Source organism: Chenopodium album, chromosome 13 (assembly GCF_948465745.1).
Source record: "Chenopodium album chromosome 13, dcCheAlbu1.1, whole genome shotgun sequence".
In the NCBI taxonomy this organism is placed as follows: domain Eukaryota; kingdom Viridiplantae; phylum Streptophyta; class Magnoliopsida; order Caryophyllales; family Amaranthaceae; genus Chenopodium; species Chenopodium album.
The window spans coordinates 21,119,897-21,129,484 of NC_137846.1; positions in this window are offsets into that span (position 1 = coordinate 21,119,897).

The window sequence follows — 9,588 nt, forward strand, 5'->3', positions numbered from 1 at the left end:
AAAATAATTTAGAAAACAAATGAATTCACGAGACTCTTCAACATTTAACCTTACTCGATATTAATGACGTGAAAGGTATTCATCACTGGGTTTGGTTTTTAGGTAGACACAATTAGGTGTCTACACAAGCCCCCACTTTGACTGAGTTTGGAGAAAAGTAAGTTTTGAAAACAAAAGTCAAAGTAGCGATATAGACGGAGAATGATTCAGATATTTCTGCGATCCTAAATCATTCTTGTAACGCTGATACTTGCAAACTAACGTTAGTTAAACATATAAAAGAGTTAACAAACGCGTATCTTGCACAGTCGAGCACACGTCTCTAGGGTAACCTATTTTTCTGCATTTTGTGACGACCTTCCTCAAGCCAGGGAAATATCGCCGAAGACCGCTCCACTTGTAGTTGTCCTCAATTTTTTGCTGTGACAGTTCTCGGGAAGCTAGGGAACATCATCAAAGATTGCTTCGCTTGTAGCGATCTTCTGCTGTTTTGTGACCATCTTCGGCAAGCCAGGGAACATTGTCGAAGGTGACTTTACTTGTAGTCATCTTCATTTGTTCTATGATGTCCTTCCATGTCTCCGGAATTCTATCGCGAACCACCATGTCTTGAGCGATTCACTGAATGATGGTCTTCCACACCTTGGGAATTCTTATTGTGAACCACTACGTCTCGAGCGATCCATTGGATGATGGTTTTCCATGCCTTTGGAAACCTTATCATGAGCTTCTACGCCTTGAGCAACTCATAAGTGAGTGACGACAAATTTCCTCGCCTTGGGCAAGATGTCGTAGACTCCTTCGTCTTGAGCAGTCTTCTTAATGATGATTTTTCACGCCTTGGGAAGCTTAATAGCTTAATAGTTTCCACGCCTTGAGAGTCCTGTTGATAGCTCCTACGCCTTGAGTAGCTCGTAAGTGAAATTCCACTCAATACCCACGATTTAGGATGCAATCGCCAAATTCTACGCCTTGGGAAATGTGCATCAATCGACAGTTTTTCTTCGCCTTGGGAAAACTTGTCCGATAATTATGGGTCTCTTCGCCTTGAGAAACTTGCTGTGTGAGTCGTCCATGCCTTAGGAAACAATAAATTTTTGTTGAATCAAAGTTATTTTGTTCGGCAACCTCCACATCTTAGGGAATGCCGTCCAAGATTGCTTCGCCTTGAGCTATCCTCTCAAATTGGGTGACAACTTTCACATCATAGGGAATATTGTCAAAAACCATTACGTCTTGAGCCTTCTTGTCAAATTTCTAGTCTCCTCGCCTTGGAAGTGATAGCTTTGCATGTCTTTGAAAACTTGCGTCTTTTGCCTTAGATCTTTGTAAAGATCACTTTTCCGTCTAGGACTTAGTGCACCTGCATCTATGTTTTAGACTACAGGACTTTGCTTATGTTTTTCTTAGGGTTGATCTGAGGTTTGTTGTATTTGACATTATGGTTGCTTTGACTTGAGGTTGACTCAAGGTTTAGTGTGTTTGACTCTTGTGTGACTTAATGTGTTTTGACACATGTGTTAAACTCAACTCGATGTGATATGACACCTTATGACTCAATGTGCATGACTCGTGTGTGCATTGTATTGTGATGTGCTTAACTCAAAATGTAGAAAAGAAAAATATTTCCGTCATTTTTATGGAGGGTACTGACTTTCTCCCGAAAAAGAAAGACGTGAAAAGAAAGAAGCAAAGTATTTGAGTGTTTGCGGTGCATGTTGAATGAGATTAGTCAAGTGTATGCACTGATGTTGTATCTCATGGTGCAAGGATCGTAGCATCCTAGGCTATCCTAGTTGATGACCCGATGAGTATTTAGGTAACTTAGGCACGGAGGCTAAGCACTTCATACTTTGCGATGCAATGATGATTACATATGATGAGTGATTTTGATATAACAAGGCAGGCTTTAATGTTGTGTTAAGATTTCATTCCAAAGGGATCCTATGGGAAGGTTTATTTGGTCATGTCTCTGTGATGTGTGTGAAAGCGACACTAAGTCTAAGTTGCAAAAGGCTAAGTGTATGAAAAACTATTTTGAAAAGAGTCAAATGATGGTGACTCTTAGGCTAGGTAGGCTAATGATGTAAGGATCAAGCCCCCAAGTCTAGCTCTAAATGGATAGGGATGAACATTGGAGATCCCTTTATATGATCATGTATGAATGTGAATGTGAATGTGAATGAATGCATTTTTATTACGGCCGCACCCCAATGTGAGGTTGCCTACATATCCGTAGGGAATCAGGCCAAATGTAGCTCTAGCCGAACCTCGCACAAGTATGTGTATACCTCAAACAGGTCTTTTGATGGGTCGTAACGTGCTTAGGCTAACGGTTGAAGAAGAAGGGGATAAAGGCTCAAGACCCTAGATAAGCCCCCAAGGTGTGCAACATTGCTTTTGAATCTTTGTATTTGTATGCTTGAGATTTCTCTCTTTAAAACTCTTTTTTGTTTATATTATTGCTCTCTTTTTTTTTCTTTTTTCTTTTGCTTTTTTTTTTATATTTGATAAGTGTGGGAAATTCCGATCATGCGGTCTATCACTCACTTGACATTCATGTTTCTCAGGCACGGTACCGAGCACTCGATAAGAGACGCAATCTTAGACGTGTTCTTATCAAAGACATGTTTATATCAATGACATTGGAACACTTGCCCTTTTTATATTTTAATCTTTATAACATCACTTGAGCTTTTGTATTTGGCAATTGCATAAGTTACACATCATCCCATCACAGGGTTAGGTAGATGTGGGTTAAAAAACAAATGGTCTATCGTTAGACGAGGCTTATCAAAAAAGGAATTATATATTCGAAAAGGTGAAGGTGATTGATATGATGTGGCTACAAGAGGTGTCTCAAATCATTGGTATACTTTGTGCTTAGTCCGACAATGATTTTTATTTTTTTTAATGATGCAATGCAATGATCATATGCAAAGTAATAAATGCTCATTTTATTAAAATGTAAAAGGATAAACAACAAACTCTTAATAAATCTAATGAGGGAGATGAGGAATGCCTATGCTAGACTTATTGGGGAAAGGAGGAATAAAACAAAAAATAGAAAAAGAGGTCACAAAATCTTATCGTTAAAGCTCGCCTCGTGTCTTGTGCTCTATCATCATTCGGCCTTCATGCCAGCTGGAGGTACGGGAAGCTTGTTATTATCAATCAAATATTGGATGGCCTCCTTTAGCTACAAACAACTCTCGGTAGTATGCCCTACCTTGACGGTACTTGCAATAAGCATTAAAATCCCAGTTAGGTGACCTGTTCTCGGGTGCTGGATCTTGAAGAGGTCCAATAGGAGTGATGAGTTCTTTGGCATGGAGTCGATCGAAAGCGGTATCGTAGTTCATCCCAATAGGGGTGAACTATTTCCTTAGTTGCTTCTTAGGTCTTCGGTTATCCATGGCTAAGACTTCGTTAAGGTAAAAGGTACTAACATTGTTACTAGAGTAGTTGTTTTCGGAAGAAGAAGGATTATCATTGTTCTTTCCTTTCCAAACACTGTTGTTACTATGGTTAGTAGCTTTCTTTTTTGCAAGATTGTCTTCAATATCAATACCTATGTCATAGACAGCTTTGAAAGTGTTTAAATTGCATTGATATTTCAGGTGCCTTTAGTACTTATCTTGGAGGTTCTTGATGAACATCCTCACAGATTCCTTTTCAGTAGGAACTTCTACCATCCTAGCAGAAGTTTCCCTCCACTTGTTGAAGAAAGAAGTGAATCCTTTTTTTTCCTTTTTCTTTAGCATCTCAAGTTCCCTATGATTAGTTTCAACTTGAATGTTACACTTGTATCTATCAATGAAAGAGTTTGTTATAGAGTCTCAAGAAGAGATTTTCTCTTTATCAAGGGAGAAGAACCATTGTTGACAAGCAGTTTTTAGAGATAGTGAAAACAACGAGTGGAAAGCTTTCCTATCAATTCCCTTAATATTTATTATAGTTTCGAAAGCTCTCAAATGGAAGTAAGGGTTATCTGTTGGCTTGAACTTAGGGATGTCATTGGCATTGAACTTTTGCGGAAGAAGTTCCTTGTCCACCGAAACCCCTTGTGAGCTTTCCACCGAAAAACTTTCTTAAGGCTTTCTTTCCATGCGCTCAAGCTATTGTTGTTTCGCAGGGCCATTGACTTGAAGAGCGAGAGTTTTGAAATTCTCGGTCAAATGACGGATAGAGCGACTCATGCATGAACCTAAGACATGGTCATGGTGTGAAAAGAGTATGTACAAAGTGTATGAATACTTGTGAGTGTAAGTGATATGTTCAAGACCCGTGTCATGACCATGTAACTAGACTATGTGACTTGACTCGTACAAAGACTAAGTTAAGACCTCACGTATGTGCACTAAACTGGAAAGGTTGTAGTATTTTAGTCATAAATTTTGATCTGTGACTCCAAATAGGATGAAACCAACTCCAAATGAAAGATAAAACTCGGGGATATAGATCCCTTGGTTATACGACTCGTAATTCTTTCTAGAACTCCGGTTATGACAAAAACAAGTTCATGCTTGTGTAGTATACGGGAATAAAAATCTAGGTTGGCTCAAAGGAACTATGACTCGATTTTAGACATATTTATTAGCTAAAATTAATTAGGAAAAGTCCTTTAGTCATTGGTTAGTTTATTTAAGCATATTTACATTCACAAGTCAAACCACATGGTTAGTTTAATCACATATAAATATGCACAAGTAAATAATGCACAAGTAGTCAAATAGGCATAAACATGATGCAATGAGTTTGCAACCTAACCATGGCTCTAGTTCTCTAAAGTTCAAGGAATAGGTTAGTCAAAAAAGGGTCCACGGTTATGAGTCCAGATGCATCGCGCGGATGCCTTACCTTTGGAAGGGTTGGCACGTATGGATGGGACCCCACAAGTTAAACTTGTTTCCATGGTTTGGTGAATTCACAAACTCGAATGTACCCTTTGTTGCAATGAGCGTTCGATTGGGTAGATGGAACGTGAATTCCCAGAGGGTTATGGCCATATGTAGAACACATATGGGTTTAGAAAAGAAGGAAAAACTCAATCAGAAAGTAAAATCAAGCAAACAGAACTAGAATCGGTCAAAGCAAGAAGGCAGAGTTTTGGCTCGGTATTGGAATTTATTAAAGCAATGAAAATAACTTAAATATATTTCGAAAAAAGTTCGAGTACGGAAGTCGATAATTCTCAAAATACACTGAAATTTGCCTAGATCGACGAAAAGTACCTAGCGTTGGGAATTTGAAACCATCATGGCGCGGCGGGGCTGTCGCGGCGCAATGATCCTTTTGCAGCGTGACAAACTTTTTCGTGGCGCGCTGGAATTGAATTTTGCGCGATGTTTGTTCTGTGTTGGCGTGCTGATGCAGAAGTGCGGGATTTATAAAAATTAAAGTGGCCGAACACCGTAAAAGGTTGCCTACGTATCCTTTTCTTAGGAATTAGGCCAAACGTAGCTCTTTTGATTATACAACTCAAGTTATCATGGGTAGAATTTCATAAGTTGGTCAATATTCGTCATATTCGAGAGTTCATTACCATCCATATTAGTTAGTTTTGCGGCACCTCCTGATAGGATTGTTTTGCCGAAGTATGGTCTAGACCAATTAGGCCTAAATTTTCCCCTTGGTTCCAGAACATTTTTCCTTAATGCTTTTAACACCAAGTCTCCAACTTTGATATTTCTTGTCTTGACCTTTTTATTAAACTGTCTAGCCATGCGAGTTTGATTGCACAGAGTATGATGTAGAACCTCTAGTCGTTTTTCATCGAGTAGAATTAGCTCTTCATATCTTGTTCTAGTCCATTCAACTTCTTCGAGTTTACTTTCCAACGCGATGCATAAGGAAGGTATTTCTAGTTCTATAGGTTGTACGACATCCATTCCATAGACTAAGGAAAATGGCGTATTTCCTATGGATTAACCAATTGACGTGCGATAACCCCAATGAGCAAAATAGAGTTTGTCAGGCCAATCCTTGTAGTATTCTGTCATTTATTCGATTACAGTTTTTAATTTCTTATTGGCTGCTTCTACTGTGCCATTTGCTTAAGGTCTATATGGGGAAGAGTGATGATTTTGAATGCCATATTTTTGAAGCAATTCTTCACATTGTTCTTGGAAGTGAGTTCCATTGTCACTTATCATTTCACGTGGGACTCCATATCCACATATAATGTTCCTTTCGATAAAGGGTGCTACATGTTTTGCAGCGAGTTTTGCATACGATGCTGCTTTAACCCATTTTGTGAAGTAATCAATTGCTACAAGAATGTATTCATGTCCTCTTGTCCCAGGAGGGGTGATTTTTCTAGTAATGTCTATTCCCCATGTTGAGAAGGGCCATGGTGATGTATAAGTATAGAAGAGAGAAGGAGGAACATGTTGCAAATTAGCGTAAAGTTGGCATTTAGGGCATCTTTTTACATATTGATGGTAATCCCTATGTATGGTAGTCCAATAATATCCTTGGCGCATTATCTTTTGGACTAGAATTATGCCATTCATATGAGTTCCACATGCTCTTTCGTGATTTATCCTCATTGCCCTCTGAGCTTCCTTTTTTCCTACACATAGGAGAGCCCTAACTTTAGGTACCCTTTTATGTAGCTCATCATTTATGAGCTCATATTGGGAAGCCAAAAGTCTTAGAGCTCGTTTTGCTCATTTATAGCGTGAAGTGGATATTCTTCTTTGGTGACATAGTTAAAGATCTCAGTGTACCAAGGTTCCCCCTCTTCTTCTTCTTGAATTATCTCATCATCTTCTATAGCTTGGATGTAAGCTGGTCTATGCCTTTTTTCTATCGTTAGAGGCATTTGCTCGTGGGATGTAGCTAGGAGTTTCCTTGCATTCATTTCTACCTTAGTCTTTTTCAATTGTTTGACAACATCGGTGTTTTTTATAATTGGAATGGGGACTTGTTTAGTGGTAGGAATGGGTTGATTCGTAAAGGGAGGTTGCATTCTTCCTGATCTTATGAGGACGTCGATTGAGGTGTCTTCTTCATCCCAAATATCAGCGACCGGATAAATTGAGGAGAGTGGAGTTTCTTCTATATCTTTGAGGTAAACATCCTTATCATCACTTTCCCACAATCTATTGATGCTAACATCTTTTTCTGGTCGAATTTGAACCAACTTTTTGTTGTCAATCAATCCTTGGACTAAGTCTTTGAATTTAAAACAGTGTTCTATGGTATGTACTCCTGATTGATGGTATGGATAGTAGAACCTATTTGTCCTTTTCAACGATTCAAATGGTCTTGGCTCGAGAGGTTTGATCTTCCCATTCTCGAAGAGCATTTGGAACATGTTCACATAAGAAGTCCCAATGGGTGTGTATGCCTTATCATTTTTTCGAGGTGGTTCGACTACATTGAAAGAAAATGGCTTTCTTTTAGTAGTCTTTGTGGGCATCACTTCTTTAGTGACATGCTTGTTTTGGACCAACTTTGCATGGTCGAGGGCTTCGTTACATAGGTCTATTGTTTCCCTCATTGTGTTTATAAGGAGCCATACCTCTTCTTTAGTGGCAGGTTGTTCTCCTGAGGGGTGATCGCTCATGGCATCGGAAAAGGTTTCCTCCTCTTCTTCGATAACATGAGTTTCTTCGATTGGTTTGATGAGGAGTGATGGGTCAACGTGACCTTCCTCGTAAGAAATTTCCAAGGAGTATGAAAGTGGAGCACTATTGATTCTTGGCTTCTTTCTTGTAAGAGGCAATGGAAGTTTATTGCTATTAATTAGATCTTGAATTGCTTCTTTCAACTTCCAACAATTCTCAGTGAGATGGCCCCTGCCTTGGTAATACTTGCAATGTGTTTTCGGATTCCAACTAGCTGTCTTCTTTTCGACTGGTGGATCTCCAAATGGTCCAATTGGAGTTATGAGACCTTTAGCATGAAGGCGATCAAATGCTGTGTCATAACTCATGCCAATAGGTGTGAAGTTTCTCCTAAATGGCTTCTTTTGTCCTTGATTCATAGCTAGGTCCTCGTTTAGGTTAACGGTGCCAACATTGTTTCAGTGGGTATTTTTGGAAGAAGAAGGATTGTCGTTCTTCTTTCCTTTCCAACCACTATTGGAGTTGCTAGCAGCTTTTTGTTTTGCAAGGTCGTCTTCAATATCAATTTCTATGTCATAGACAGCCTTAAAAGTACCCAAATTGCTTTGGTATTTAAGATGTTTTGAGTACTTTTCTTGCAGATTCTTGATGAACAACCTCATAGATTCCTTTTCATTAGGAAGTTCAATCATTTTAGCAGAGGTTTCCCTCCACTTGTTGAAGAAGGAAACGAATCCTTCGTTCTCTTTTTGCTTCAACCTCTCAAGTTCCCTATGGTCTATTTCAACTTAAATGTTGCACTTGTATCTATCAATGAAAGCGTTTGTTAAAGAATCCCAAGAGGAAATTTTCTCTTTATCAAGGGAGAAGAACCATTGTTGACAAACGGTTTCTAAAGATAGTGAGAACAACGAATGGAAAGCTTTCCTATCAATTCCCTTAATATTCATTATGGTTTCAAAAGCTCTTAAATCAAAGTAAGGTTGTCAGTTAGCTTGAATCTAAGGATGTCATTGGCATTGAATTTCTGTGGAAGGAGTTCCTTGTCCACCAAGACCCTTTGTGAGCTAATCCCCTGGAACTTTGTTATTGGAGATTTTGCTCAAACTTTCTTCCATTCGCTCAAGCTATTGTTGTTTTGCAGAGTCGTTGACTTGAAGAGCGAGAGTTTTGAACATCTCGGTCAAGCTAGCCATGTTTTGCCTTAGTTCATCAACTTCTTCCTGAGTTGCCATTTTCTTCTTAGCCTTTCTTCTTTGTCGAAACGGTTTATCAAAAAGTAAGACTTGGACAAAAGTTTTGTCTTTGATTAGTCGCCCTTCCTTTCTTGACCAAGCGCTGTAAATATTAAACCATTTTTGACTTAATGACTTGACTCAAATTGACTTAGACTTTATTGGTTTTAAAAGCAAAAGCAAAAATAGGGTGCATATTTTTGGGAATCGAGTATGGGGTTCAAACAACATGGTTATGTTGGGAGGATTAATATTCGACTTACCCCCCTAAAAAAAAGACGGAAAACACGCGTAGACAAGACTCTCTAAACATGGTCATTGTGAAACACATATAAAAAGTGTGTGCTTAAAAAGTGAGTTAAAGTGGCAAGGTTTGACACTTGTGTAAGACCATGGGACTATGTGCCTAGGCAAAATTAAGGACTAAATAAGACTTTAGCTATTAACAAACTGATTAATTAGACTCAGCGTGCGGACTCAGGAAGAAAACTTGACCATCGTAGAGGCAATGGGACTATCGCAGTGCGCCAGAGCCATCGCGATGCGATATTGTTATCGCGTCGTGATGGAAACTTATTAGACTTTAATTACCCAAATTAATTACTGAAACGTCAGTCTGGTCCTAGAGTGTTTTACCTTAAGAGGACAAGCCTATAGTCGTACTAAGTCAGGTTTAGTCAATATATTAGACTTTAACTACCCAAATTAATTAATTAAGCAAAGTCCTTTATTCATTAATTAATTAGTTTATTTGGACTTATACACAAGTCAAACAAACG